General features: G+C 37.9%; 1 protein-coding gene and 1 non-coding gene across 2 annotated transcripts in view; one reads left to right on the forward strand and one right to left on the reverse strand.

The window, feature by feature from the left end:
• Positions 1-14782, reverse strand: part of IQSEC1 (IQ motif and Sec7 domain ArfGEF 1) — a 751998-nt gene that overhangs the window by 678046 nt on the left and 59170 nt on the right. The window lies entirely within an intron of this gene.
• On the forward strand, positions 10678-10749 carry TRNAG-UCC (transfer RNA glycine (anticodon UCC)). The gene has a single exon. It is a non-coding gene; the product is annotated as a tRNA-Gly (tRNA).

The raw sequence follows: 14782 nt of genomic DNA on the forward strand, positions 1-14782 counted from the left end.
AGTTTCTTGAATCTGTAAAATGAGCATAATAATAGCAGGATTCTTCCAGGATTGCTGTGAGAATCAAATATGATAATATTTGTGAAGTGCTTTTATAATCCTTAAAGTGCTATATAAATCCTAACTATTTTTATTTTTAATTGTTTCCATTCCTTTATTTATTTAAAGATTTCTTAAATGATGCAAAGCATTTTGCATGAAATTTTAATTTGACTTTATAAGAAGATTATGGTATAGATAGTATATTATTATCTTCCAATTTACAGATGAGAAAACTAAGGTTCAAAAAAGTTAAGGAATTTGACAATGGCCATATAACTAGTAAGGGTTAAGAAAAAATATTTGATCCTGAGTCTTCCAAATTTAGCCCTCTTTTTACTCTGCCATACTGCCTCTCATAGGAAACTGAATTTCTATATATATTTATGTTTATACATATATATGTATCTCTATATAAGCACACATATATAATACATGTATGTATATCCAAGACTTTTTAAATGTCAAAACCAGATCCATATCATCCTAAGAAGATTTCAAGAACCCAAGACTGCCCTGTTGAGTTTTCAGTCATTTTAACTTGGACTGATCTTTTTTAGTTATCCAAGATGTATATGTATACAACAATAACAAGCTAATTCATGGTTACTGCACTACAATGTCAGCTTAAAACTCAGGTTTGATATTTAACTCCTATTCTGGACTGTTCTATTATAATTCCCTGGACAGTATGATTAACTAGAGAAGGAGCAAGCCCATCTTTTTGATCCAAAAAATGTGCATGATCCTTTGAGATACTGTTAAATTTGGGTCCTTCTATTGAAGATCAAGATAATCCATTTTCTTTGCAAACACACATCTCACTCTTATTTCCCCAGATACATCAATTGCCTGAAGTGACATGAAGTATAGTTTTACTGTTCTCAAGTAAATCAAGACTTTCCCTCTCAATTTCCCCTTCCAGCAAAACCAAACCTTATTTAAACCTTCAAAAAAGCATACAACAGAACCCTAAACTTAACGCTAGAGGTGACTGTGGAAGTCATCCAACCCTCTCAAAAGAGGCAAATTACACTAAGCTAAAGTGATTTCCTCCAAAGTCCCTCAAGCAATAAGTGACACAGTCAGAATTAGAACTCAAATCTAACTGTAAAGCCCCTTGCAGAGTGCTGAGCCACTCTATCACAAGATAGGGAGATTTAATATCCACCATTGCTCAAACAGCTTTATAATTGCCTTTTTAACTTTGGACAGATTCCAGCTTAGACTCTGCATGGGCCATTCAAATACTTCTACACTATGAAATCTTACATACAACCAATGAACATGGGTTCTTGACTGAACATAACCAGTTACTTCTAGGATCCATAATCCTTGGCAGTGTTTTCCTGTCATTTATCATTATGAGTCTGAAATTCACAGTCATTACTGTCAGAAGCTGGCAGGAAACAACCTCTGGTTATATTGACTGACAGGGCTTGTCCTGGACAACCCAGAAATTCAGACTTGTAGGGTTTTTTTTTTCCCTCTTTGTTTGTATCTGACTGGTTCCCTGAGCTATGAACCATGGTCTGTCACAACTTTACCAAAATAAGACAACGTCCTTGAACATCTTGACATGCTAAAAAGAGCTTTATTAATGTGTATCAAACCACTCTCAGCTCAGTGCCTCTGGGCTCTAAAGAGAGAGGACTTGTACATCTAATTATACAAAAGAAAAACACATGAACTGATTCAATACAATTCAATCCCTCAATCATTAAATGAGTGTCAACTATGGCCCAAGAATTGCACATACAAAGACCAAAAAGAAATCATTCCTGCATATGATGAACTTAATGTCTACTGACCTACCTGCAGTAAGAAAAGAGCCATAACTAAAGTAAGACAATCTGGACACTGCCCAAGACTTAAAGGCACCAGAAATGCTTATAGTCCTTCAATGGCAGAGAAATCTTAACCCAATTTATTAAGAATAATTATTTGAATGGAGAAATTCGTTACATATGGCTTCATATTTGTAATGGATTTTCTCTTTCTTGCCTTCTCAATGTGTATGGGGAGGAAGGAGCTGGAGGAGGGAGAGAATTTGGAACAGAAAACAAAACTGAATTTAAAAAGAGAATAATCAGTTAAAATATGAAATTACTTAATGGTAAACTCTTCCTCAGTTTGTCTCCATGGGGTCCCAGGTTTTCCCAAACACACACACACACACACACACACACACACACACACACACACACAAAGTTTGTCATTAAAAAGTATATTTCATGTCCGCTATTCCAAGCCACATTTCATTCAAATGTTATGTAGGTACAACTGAGAGTAGAGTTGAGAAACCCAGGAAAGATAAAATGTTGGTAGTTGCAGAAAAAAGCAATACACAGTGTTGATATAACAGTGTGAAGGATATACTATTCAGTGAAATCTCAGGGAATAAATTATATGAGAATGGTCCTCTATAGAAAAGGAATCTTTTAGACTAGTAAATTCATGTCATTTTAGATAAAAGAAAAGCTCTCAGACCACATACAAAAATATACATGTTCTAACTCCTTCTTAGATCCTTACTGCTATATAAGCTTGGGCAATGTATCAATAAGCATTTATTAAGTATTTACCACATGCCAGGCAATTACTTAGCCCCCTGGCCTCAGTTTCCCCATCTGTAAAAGAAGGGAGTTGGACTAGATAGCCTCTGAGGATCTTTCCATTTCTCCATCTATGATCCTACAATCTTGGCTGAATGCCAGATGTTGACAACTGGGTTTAACTTGGATGGAGTCAAAAAACAGAGACTAGGTACCCAGAGCATCAATTGTATCAGACTTCTAATGCCAGAATTATAATAAATAAATCTCATCTTTCTAATTAGTTTGATCTTCTAAGCTTACACATAGTAGGTGCTCTGTGATTAAGGAGAAAAAAGAATAAAAAAACATGATGTCTCTGTGAGATCCCATCAACACTGTGGATACAAGGACTTAATATAATCCAGCACTTACGATTAAAAAATAGTGAGTCTTTTAATTCAGCCCAAGCAAAGCACAGATATAGCCAGAACTTTTCAGGTTTATTCTCTGGATTTGAGAAGAATAATCCACTCACAAATCCAGCCCCTTTGGGATTTCTCCTCCATTCTACCCATAATGCTTCTCATGCCTTCCCAGGTATTAGCTGAGAAACCAAACAGAGTTCAGACTGGAGAATATGGCCCCTCATAATCTCCTCCTCTCCAGAAACCAGTCTTCATGATCACCCACTCTCATCCCCTGCCACAGGACAATCTGTGTCTAATAGCTTCTCCATTAATGAAAAGGCAGGAAGCACAGAGGCCATGCCCCAAAGCAGAGGTACAGACTGTAAAATTGTCAGCTGGGCAAAACAGGAATCCAAACAGTCTCATTTAAAAGTCACTCCATGTTCCAGATTTCCCGGAGTGACTTCCAAATCGGCAGTGTCAGGTTAGTGTTAATTTCCCCAGTTAGTCATAATGAGCTTAAGGATGTGCCTCCCATCCCTCAGCCCGAAGTGCTATTTTTGCACCAGTGTACACACACTCCCAGACTCCCTAGCTCTTATGAATGAACCTCTACCCCGCAATCAAAGGATTATGGGATTCCGAGGTGGAGAATAACTTAGAGATCCCTTTCATTTTGCAGAAAACAGGTGTGACATTTGCAAAATTCCCATGTCAGAAGTTCATAAGCTCCATCCCTGTCCTCTATTTGTCTGCTCTGTCTTCAAAGAGATGCAGAAAATAAAGCATATGAACAGAAGACAGAATTTTAAGGAGGGAGGGGGAAATCATTAATAAAAACACCACCTACTGGCATAAGGCACTTTTTGATTTCTTATTCGTTACCACCTGAAGCCTTTAAGATACAATAAGGTATTAAGTCAACAGGAGCAATAGATCCAGCAAGCAAAGAAATTCATTAATAACCTCTTTGCCCTGATATTTATATTGCCTCTAATATTTCTCCCACAGCTTTGAGAAAGCCTAAAGAAGCAGCTCTCAGATAGGTGATGGCTGACAAACTTAAGTCACATTTCAAAATAAATGGAGTGAAGCCCTGGAGGGAACAAAATAAAGAAGAAAAAGGAGAGATTCATTAGCTTTCGTGGAGCGAAAAACAGCAAGGACCAGAAAAAAATGATACATTTCTCATTAGCTGTAAATGCAAGGGATGAATTAAGGAGCATTAATGTTTTCTGCCCTTAACCAAGCATAAGAATCGTGGAGGGCAAGGGGAGGTGGAGAGAGAAAGACAGAAGGGAAAAAAAAAAAAAAAAAAAAAAAAAAAGGAAAGCAAGTTTTACATCTGAGAGGTGATTAATGAGATGACTTGCTTTATATTTCAGCAATTAAACACCCAGAAGATGCCTGCTGGGCATTTCACTTTACTCCTATACCTGCAACAAATAGAAGCCACTGGAAGCAACTTTTTTTCTTCAAATTGACAGACCTTAGAAATCATGATGATTTGGGGGCTGCCACGAATCATCCCAATTGTACCTCATTGAGTATTCCTGCTGGCAGAACGGACGGGGAAAATAACATAGAGATGGAAATTCATTTAGAGAAAATTAGTGACCAGTGTGCTGGAAGGGTGGATTTCCTGGGCAGGAATGATGTCTCCCTTATTCCTCTTGGAAACCCTTTCCCTCCATGCTGGGATTCAGGCATGACTTAGGAATTCCAGCTGTTCCAGAGGACCTGCTGGGGGTGGGGTGGGAGCATAGAGTCAACCTGCCTTTTTTTTTTCCCTCCTGGCATAATTTGCATATAAGGGAAGTTATGATATGCCCAATCAAGTCATCAACAGCAATTTATACAATGCCTCCCGTGTGCCAAGCACTGAGCTAAAAGCATTGAGGAAATAACAGCAAAAATAGTCCTTTTCTTTAAGGAGTGCAAAATCTAATCTAATTTCACTTACAATCTAATCTACCATGAAAACAAATATGCCCAAATAAAATGCCACACGCAGGATAAGTTACAGACAATCTCAAATGGACAACACGGGTATTAAAGATCAGGGGGAAAGCTTCTTGCAGAAAGTAGAATGTTAACTGAAACAAAAATCTCAGAGAAATGGAGGGTGGGCCAAATACAAGTCTCGTAGCTGCCTTTCAAGAGACTGAGCACATGCTACCAATTCTATCCATTTCCATGACAAAGGTTTACATGGAAATTCATGTTGACGATATACAAACATAAATGTGCTCATACATTCCCAGCCCAAGATATGGAAGAAGAAAAAGAGAGCAAAAAAGAGTGTGGGGAGTTACAAGCTCCCAATGGAAATCTCATTGCATGCTGAAATTGGGGGGAAGGGAAGTAGAGGCTGATTTTGAAAAGCAATTTGTGAAGTTGTTTTAAGGGAAATTAGTGGAGTTTCAGACTTTTTCTGCTGTGTATCAGTGGGGCCCAAATCAATATCCACTTCTTTCATGAAGCCTTCAGTGACTGTTCCAACCCTCATTGATTTTTCTATCCTCTGAACCCCTATAGCCATGAAAATCTTCCACATAATTTAGCACCTAATTGTATGCTGTCTTGTATTCTCTAATTGTTCCCTGGCTTGGTTTTGTCTCCTCAATTATAGTAGTAACACTTCTATTAAAGGAAATGTGGTCCAATGTTACCATTGTCAGAAGCTTTGGTACTATAACTACAGAAAGCAGGGAGATGAATTCCATGTGGGAATTTTATTCATTCTCACCCCTTCATACTTTTTCATCTCCCCCTAATATTCCTATCTCCCATTTTTCTCTCTCTTCTAACCCTAATACTTCAGAGGGGCAATCCTTCCTTGTCTCACCTCCAAGTTGGGGATAGGATAGGACCATGGCTCCTGACTGCTTTGGAACTTTCTTGGCCTATTTATATCAGATCAAACAAAATGGCAACATGACTATCTCTTATTCAGTTCCAAATATGACTCCCCGATTAGAGCAGGGATTCTTAACCTTTTTTTGTATCATGGAAACTTCTTCCAATGCAGATCAGCCTCTTTTTTTGCAACTTATACTCTTAGAGAATTGCCTAAAGTGACTTATCCAGGATCATAAAGCCTCCAAATGCCTTTCTTCTTATTATTAATCAATACTTGCCCACATTTCTATAGAATCTTATAGGTTAAAAATCTTTTTCTTTTTTGAGACTGGGCCTCCCTATCTCACCTAGTCTCGTTTAGTGACCATCCTGGGCAAGATGGTCAGCACAAAAGCTTTGACCTGCTCCATTTCTGACCCAGATCAATTCTAATCTCTTTAGGAAGTCTGGGGGTCCCTCCTCCTCTCCTTGAAGCTCTTATAGCTCAGATTGGTATTAGTCCTATAGTAGGCTCAGTAGTCCTAAACTCAAGTGATCCACCGGGATAAAGCAAGAATTAAAGCATTCTAAAAAGTACTTTTCTCAAAAGGATCTGATAAACCATAAATATTATGATCACACTTTTATAGATGACAAAACTAGGGGAGCTCCTTGAGGTTAATCGCTTGCCTAGTGTGCATCTATCCAATAAGTAGCAGCACTGGGACTCAAATCCAGGTCTCCTGACTTCAAGCACAGTGTCCTTTCCACTAGGACACTTTAAGTGCTGTGGGCAAGGGCGAGCTGAACTGCGTCTGCAGGCCCAACATCCCAGCTGGATGGAGCACAGCAGCTGCTTCCTCTGGGCTGAGAGCCACAATCAGTGTCAGCATCTCACTTTCTCTAGGCTGTTTCCTCTTGAAGCACGCGCCTCCCCAGTGAGGTACCAGGTGGAGTCCATCAATGTGAGAGGACAGGAAGGTTTGATGCAGTTATCTTGATTTTGGACAGAGAAGATTAAGGGAAGGCTAAAAATCAGCCTGTGCTGAGTGCAAAGTCCCAGGATTGAGCTTGTTTAAAAATGTTAAAGGACTGATGCTAAGTGAAGTGAGTAGAACCAAGAGGTCATTGTACACAGCAACAAGAAGATTATACAATGATCAATTCTGATGGACGGGGCTCTTTTCAACAGTGAGGTGATTCAGGACAATTCCAATAGACTTGTGATAGAGACAGCCATTTGCAGAGACAGGGGATTGAGGGTGAATCACAGCACAGTAGTTTCACTTTTTTGTTGTTTGCTTGCTTTTGGTTTTTCTTTCTCACTTTTTTTCTTTTTTGATCTGATTTTTCTTGTGCAGCATAATTGTGGAAATATATATATAAAAGAACCACGTGTTTAAAATACATTGGATCACTTGCCATCTAGAGGAGGAAGTGAGGAGAAGGGAGTGAGAAAAAAAATTGAAAACACAAGGTTTTACAAGGATGAATGTTGAAAACTATGCACGTGTTTTGAAAATGAAAACCTTTACATATATAAAAAATGTTAGGAGATAATAATCTCAACTATCACATTAATTCTTGTTCCATTACTAGGAATAGAAAGGAAAAATAGAAATTCTCATATTTTACTAGTTCCCATAATTTGTGAGTGCAGACAAGCCCACAAGATCAATTTTGCTCATTTATGTTTTCATTCTAGGATAATTTTTTTTTAAATAAGGCAACTAATTCCATAGTGATCCTGCTAGGGGCAAAGGCAGGCAATTGAATTAATTTCTCAAAGGAGTATTATTAGAGTAAGTTGTATATTTCTTTTGTTTGCATTAAATTAAAACAAAGATTACCCTTCAAATTGAGCCATAGTTTTATGAGCTATGGTGCAATTAATGTATACGAAAAAACAACAACAAAAAAAAAGATTGTGTTAAGTTGTAAGAGGTTCAGAGACCTACTCAGAAGCCCTGACTTTGCCTGTAATGAGCTGTTTGAGCAATCACTTGAATTACACATTCCAGATTCCTTGACAAGTCAGTTGAATCACCTAATTGCCAGGGTCTCTGTGAGCCTCAGTTTCATCATCTAGGAAAGGGGAATAAGAGTACTTGAAGTAATCATAGGAATATTATGAGGAGAGCTATACTAACAAAGTCAAGGATCTGTGATTTAGCAGAGTAGGTTCTTTCCTTTGTGGAAACAGATTGCAGCCCTTCTACAACTTAAAAGATGTCCTCAAAGAGCAACTGCAAACAAAGATTCATCACCCCTAAGACAACATGGTGATGAGCCTCCCTGAATGACATTCAGAGAAATGATATCCACTCCACTGTCAATCCTGAAGTCAACGCTGCTCCAGATGGATAGGACCTGAATAGATCTGCCCTGAGAATTCAGGGTGACCTCTACTCTCCAGTGAGGCACCCAGGGAAAACTATAAACGACAGTGTTCTTTCCTTAGGAAAAGGGATAACATTAGAGTTATTGTTATTATTTAGTTGTTTCAGTCATGTTTGACTCTTTGTGACCCCATTTGGGATTTCCTTGGCAAAGATACCAGAGTGGTTTGCAATTCCCTCCCCCGGCTCATTTTACAGATAAGGAAACTGAGGCAAAGAGAATTAAAGGATTTACCCAAGATCACAAAGCCAGTATCTGAGGCCAGATTTGAACTCTTCATTCCAGACCTGGCACTCTATCTACTGTGGCTCCTGGCTGTCCCTATAGGGTTAGGGACTCACCTAAAGTTTCAGTGGCTAAGGGTAGTCCCAGATGAGGAAACTTCTGTTACCAATGTAGACAGACATCTTCTCTGGGACTTCCATGAGCTCTAATTATGATTATCATAGCTCTATCTAAGGATACTAATTAGATAAAGAAGTTTTGACCATAAATCTATCTACAACACAGAAATTGTTGTAAATACAAGCTCACTCTATTTAAGTCCAGAATACTGCTGCTGTTCTAAAGGATTCAACACTATTATATATTGTGAATCTAATCAATCAGCAACCACTTAATGAGGGCCTACAATGTGTTGGTCACTGTGAGGACAGGAAGAAGGATTAGGACTATGAATTCATTAGCACAGGGAGGAAAGCCTTTTCTGTCACTGCACAAAGGCTTAACTTGAATCTGTGTCTTCTGGCTTCTAGGTCAGCTCTCTAGCCACAATGCCATGTTGCCTTTCTGAGATAAATATCCAAAGACACAAAAGAAAAATGGTTCCTTCCCTCAAGAAGCTTACGAGGAATGAAATAAATGAAATAGAATTTCCCCAGATGTATTCCCTAGGATATTTCCAGGCAGCTCAGGTACTCAGATTGAAAAAAGACCTCCAATGACTAGTATTCAATGAAATAAACTTCTTCTTTGCAATCTGGGCTGGATCCTGGAACTGATCCACAATGGGATTGTCTCATAGGGTCAGAAAGTTAATCATAATGTTAACTTTCACAGTGCTTTATATTTATGCACACAAAACTATTTCATCCATTCCTCATGATAACTCTGGGATGCATGTAGGGCAAATATTATTCTTTCTACTTTACAAAGGAGGAACATGAGGGTGAGAGAGGTTGAGTAATTTGCCCATGTTCAGATAGCTTATAAATGGCAGAGATGGGGCTCCTCTGCCTCTAGAATCTGTGTTCCTTCCTAAACCTAGCTGACTCCCTAAAGACAGGCTGGTGATACTTTATGAAGGAAAGCAATTAACTAACTATAAATTATGGATTGGGAGGAGGAGAGGAAAAAGTATTGTGTACTTTTTTTTTAAGAAAAAAAAAATCTCCAAAAACTCTTTATGGCAAAAATGACTCCCTTGGAGGGCTTCATATAACATGAATAAATCTAAATGAAATAAATCTAATGTAAATTAAGGGAAAGGGGGGATACTAGCAGCTTGGGGAAGGGAATCAATAAAAGGCTTCTTGTTATTGACAAGAGATCTAAAAATATAGAGAGGAAAAAGGAGGGCATCCCAGCCATGGACAAGTGTCTGTGTAAAAGCATCGAGATGGAAGATGGATGTGTGAGTAACAGCAAGACAATCAGTGTGGCTAGACAGTAGATTATGGGAAGAGGAGTAATGTATAATAAGTTAGGAAAGGTAGTTTGGCCGCCAGAATGTGAATGACTTTAAAAGCTAAATAGTAGAGCTGCTATTTGTTCCTTGAGGCAACAAGAAACCATTAGAGTTTATTAAGTAAGGGAATGGCATGGTCATATTTTTGCACTAGGAAAAGCACTTTTGGAGAGAAAGATTTGAGTCTTTGGGAGCCCTTCTAACTGGTCTTCCCAGTTATTGCAGTAATCTAGGCAAGAGGTAATGATGACCTGAATTGGGAAAGGTGGTTATGAAAGAAACAAAATGTAAAAAAAAAAGCATAATTTACTTTCAAAAAGCCTCAAAACACATGTCCAAAATCATTTTAAGCTACTTATTAATGCATATGGTTGTTGTTAGACTGTAGGCTCTATGAAGTCAAAGACTACATTAGTTTTCACCTTTGTCATTTTCAAAGCTATCTTGAGAGATCATGGTGGTTGGTGACCACTGAGAACAATGCAGATGGATTCCAAGATAGGCCAGATAGTAGTTATAACAAGAGGTCAGCAAGTCTAGCTTCACCTCAGGGTAGAACCATCCTAAGAAATTACAAGGAAGAGTTTCAGGCCCTTTATTCTAAGTGAAATGGGTCAAGGGCAAGAGGAGACCTTTCCCAAACAAATTACATTGTCTTCAAGTAAAAAGAAAGTGGAGGCATCTGCTAAGTAGGGACAGAAATCTAAACTGCTCCAGACTACTCCAGGACATCTGTAGGGGTTCAGAGAGGAAAGTGTCATATTCTGCGTTGGTGGTATAGTGGTGAGCATAGCTGCCTTCCAAGCAGTTGACCCGGGTTCGTTTCCCGGCCAACGCACCAATGTTATGCCACAGTTTTCTTTAACTGTCCTGACTCAGTTTCCCTGTCTCAGTTACCTTAACTGTTTTGTCTCTGACCCAGTAAAACTAAGGATTATTCGCTCTTGGGTTATGAATTAGCAAGATAAAAGAGTAGCTCTCCTGACTCTTTTATGGATTTACAATATTCCTTTAGAATATTCCAAGACCAACCCATGATATCTTTACTTCTTTGTCTCTGGAATTTTTAGGTTTTATGGCTTCCCCTCCCTGATAAAAAAACTTTCCCTCCCTTTCTCTTCTTTATCTCCAAAAATGTATTTAAGAAGTTGGGGTTCCTCCATTCATTGCTGGAGAATGGCGTCTGGCAGCTGTATGCTGGACGCTGGATTCTTTGGGTCCTCCAGCCCTGGGACCAATATGGATTCCTTGGTCCCAGTATACTTATCTCTGTCTGACTGGATAATCTGAGACGAGAGTCCTGTCCAGTCAATCTTACTCTCCCATTAATAAAATATTAAAACCTCTCTAATCTCTCTCCTGCCTCAGTTTCTCCGGCATTACAGGGTAACAGACAGAGTTAGGAAAATTTAGCCAGATTTCTGACCGGAAATATCAACAAGAGGAGGGTCCCCTTCTTTCAACTGTGGCAATTAATCTAGCTGTCACATTAATCATATAAGGCAATTGTCATATTCTGGTACAGTGTTGGTTTATATATATATATTTTGTTTCATTTTACATTCTCTTGGTAAATCTCTTATTGAAAAACTAAACCTTTGTCTCACTTGAATTCTATCTCCCACTCGATGCTTTCCCACTCACTGTTCTGCAAGTGTAGAATGCACTCTCCTCATCATTTCTGCCCTCTAACTTCTCCCAAGACACAGCTCAAATCCATGCTTCTATTGTGGGAACCTTTCCTGGTCCATCCTTTCCCACACACAAAGGACCTTCCTTATGAGATCACTTCCTATTCACACTGGATGTATTTTGCACGAACATGGTAGTTTTCATGTTGTCTCCCTCATTAGAATGCAAGCTTCTTGAGGACAGGGACCTGGTTTTTGCCTTTCTTTTTATTCCCATTATTTAACACAATGCCTAGCAAATAATAGGTGCTTAATAAATGCTTGTTCACTTAATAATGGAATAAAGAATTTGTCTACCTCTATATCTCAAAAGCCAGAGAATCCGATTATCTTCAGAATTTAATAGAAACAAAAGAAGAGCCTTCCACTCTCCCCTTTCTCAGGAAAGTAATGGTTTCTATGCAAGTTGTCCCTTGGGTCCCTTCCTGGCAATCTGGAACAGTGAAAATGAATGGCAGAAAACTTGATAGAGAGCCAAAGAGCACCTCTTCCTAATACAGTTTCTATTGCTCTGCCTCCCTGAACTAGGGAGACAATTCACTTTAATTGGCAGAGCTGATGGGACAGGACATAACATCAATTATTAAGACTCATTCCATTGATCAAATCAGGTCAACTGAAAACCCCTACAGATCTTTAATAGGTAGTGGCCATCCCAGAGATCCATTACCTACAGTAGAACAAGATTACGTGTTTAGTTTCCATACTAATGAGATATATTTCTAACCATCACTCACCAGGAGAAATTCTCATTGAAGATTCAAAAATTAATTGATGATAGCTACCATTCTAAATAAATGAAGCACAGTAGGGGAAAAACATCAACTAGACCCATGTGGATGTCCATATATAAAGGGTCATGCGAAGACTTTCATTTTAAAGAATAGCCTCTCAGATTTTCAGAGAAATGTTTTCCTTCTGTGGATAAATCTTTTCTGATTGAATTTTTTTCCTAGACTCTTTCCTATCTTTGTCTTTGCCCCTCAGAGAAGCAGATCTGCTCCTTTGAAGAATGCCCAATTAAACAGATGTATGGAATGCCTTCATTCGTGGATGATGCAAGTCCCTTAAGGCTAAAAACCAGTTGAAATGATCTATTTCTAAATCAACTTCTCTCCAAAAGATACTTCCTTCCTTCCTAATCTAGCATATAATTATGCAGGTAAATGCTAAAACATTCATTTTTCTTTTCAAATCTGCATCTGCCTTTTCCACCAGTATTTTTAAAATATATATTTTATTGATGCTCTTCTAAGACATGTCAATCACTCTCCTCTAATCCATTTCTCTGATCTCAGTAGAAACCATTTCTTGAATTATTGTTCAATCAGCAGGAGGATTTCAGAGAGTCTGGAGAGCTTTACATGAATTGATGCTAAGCGAAGTCAGCAGAACCAGGAGATCATTGAACAAAACAACAGCAAGATTATATAATGATCAATACTGAAGAACATGGCTCTCTTCAACAATGAGATGATTCAGGCCAGTTCCAATGATCTTGTGATGAAGAGAGCCATTTGCAGCCAGAGAGAGAACTGTGGGGACTGAGTGTGGATCACCACATAGAATTTTTACTCTTTGTTGTTGTTTGCTTGCATTTTGTTTTCTTTGTCCTTTTTTTTCCTTTTCTGATTTTTCTTGTGCAGCAGATAATTGTGGAAATATGTATAGAAGAACTACATATGTTTAAAATATATGGGGTTACTTGCCATCTAGGGGATGGGGGAAGAGAGGGAAAAAACTGTAACACAAGGTTTTGCAGGGGTGAATGTTGAAAAGTATCCATATATATGTTTTGAAAATAAAAAAGCTTTAATTAAAAAAAGAAGCCATTCTTTTTATCAAATTATATATATATGAAAATACACACAGAGAGTTAAGCAAAATAATAAATTAATACATTGATTTATTGATGAATTTGATGAATATATCAATAAAGCAATACAAAAGAAACAGTTGAATGGCACAGAGGATAGAGCACTGTACCTGAAAGTCAGGAAAACCTAAGTTCAAATACAGCCCTAGACATTTGGGCAACTTCTGTCTGCCTCAGCTTCTGCAACTTTAAAATGTAGGTAATAATAGCACCTACTTCCCATGATTGTTGTGAAGGTCAAAAGAAATAAAATTGGTAAAGAACTTAACATCTTTTCTGGTACTTAGACACTTAAACCCTTATTCCTTTCTCCTACATTGGCCACATTTGAAAACACGTATCTTTCCGTACCTCTAATCAATCACCTTTCTACTAATAGGTAGAAACCTATGTATTTTCATCCACTTTATAGCAGCTCTTTGCAAAATTTCGCTGGTATAATTCTGTCATTTTAAATGTCTGATTCACACAGATTATAATCACACTTATAAAAGATATACAAGAAGAAAAGAAGTATAGACTTTTCTTTTCATTTTGTGTCTCCTATAAGAGCATGTTTTGATTTTGCAACAGGGAAGAGAATTGCCAAAAAAGAAAAGAGGGGAAAAAAAAGACTGGGATAGAGCAACCAAGAAGGCATTTGCTGGAAATTAAAGGCTTAATGGGATTTTAACAGCTATCTATCACTTGGACAACTATCTATCAGAGATTCCTCAGAGAGGAGAGGAAAGGGAAAGAAGAGAGGAAGAAGCTACTGCCAGCAGTGGCTGTCTGAAGTAATCTTTACTCATCTTGGACACTATTTACTCTTTCTCAGCTCATGGTAGCAGACAAATATCATGTTTTAAAAAGCAGGAAGGATGTGAGCAAAAACACTGACATATGATTTTTTTTTAATATCTGGAAACAGCTACTTATTTCTTACAAAGACAAAAATATTTCACACTGTATCAAGTATTCAACAATAACATAGCTATCAACTCAGTTGATAGTTTCAGTTAGTTTCTACTAGCCATAGAAAGTAAGGTCATGTTGTAGATACAGAGCTGGATCAGAATCAAGAAAACCAGTGCTCAAATTTAGCCTCAGACACTTTCTAGCTATGACACCCTTCAGAAATCACTTTCTGTCTCAATTTCCTCATATGTAAAATAGAGCTAATAATAGAACCTATCTCCCAAGGTTGTTGTCAGATCATATGAGATAGCATTTGTAAAGAGCTTTCCTTTGCAAATCTTAAAGTACTTTATAATTGCTATTATTAGTAATATTATTATCAACCATCTACAACTCAATTTGATCCA

Source organism: Antechinus flavipes, chromosome 1, assembly GCF_016432865.1.
Source record: "Antechinus flavipes isolate AdamAnt ecotype Samford, QLD, Australia chromosome 1, AdamAnt_v2, whole genome shotgun sequence".
Lineage (NCBI taxonomy): Eukaryota > Metazoa > Chordata > Mammalia > Dasyuromorphia > Dasyuridae > Antechinus > Antechinus flavipes.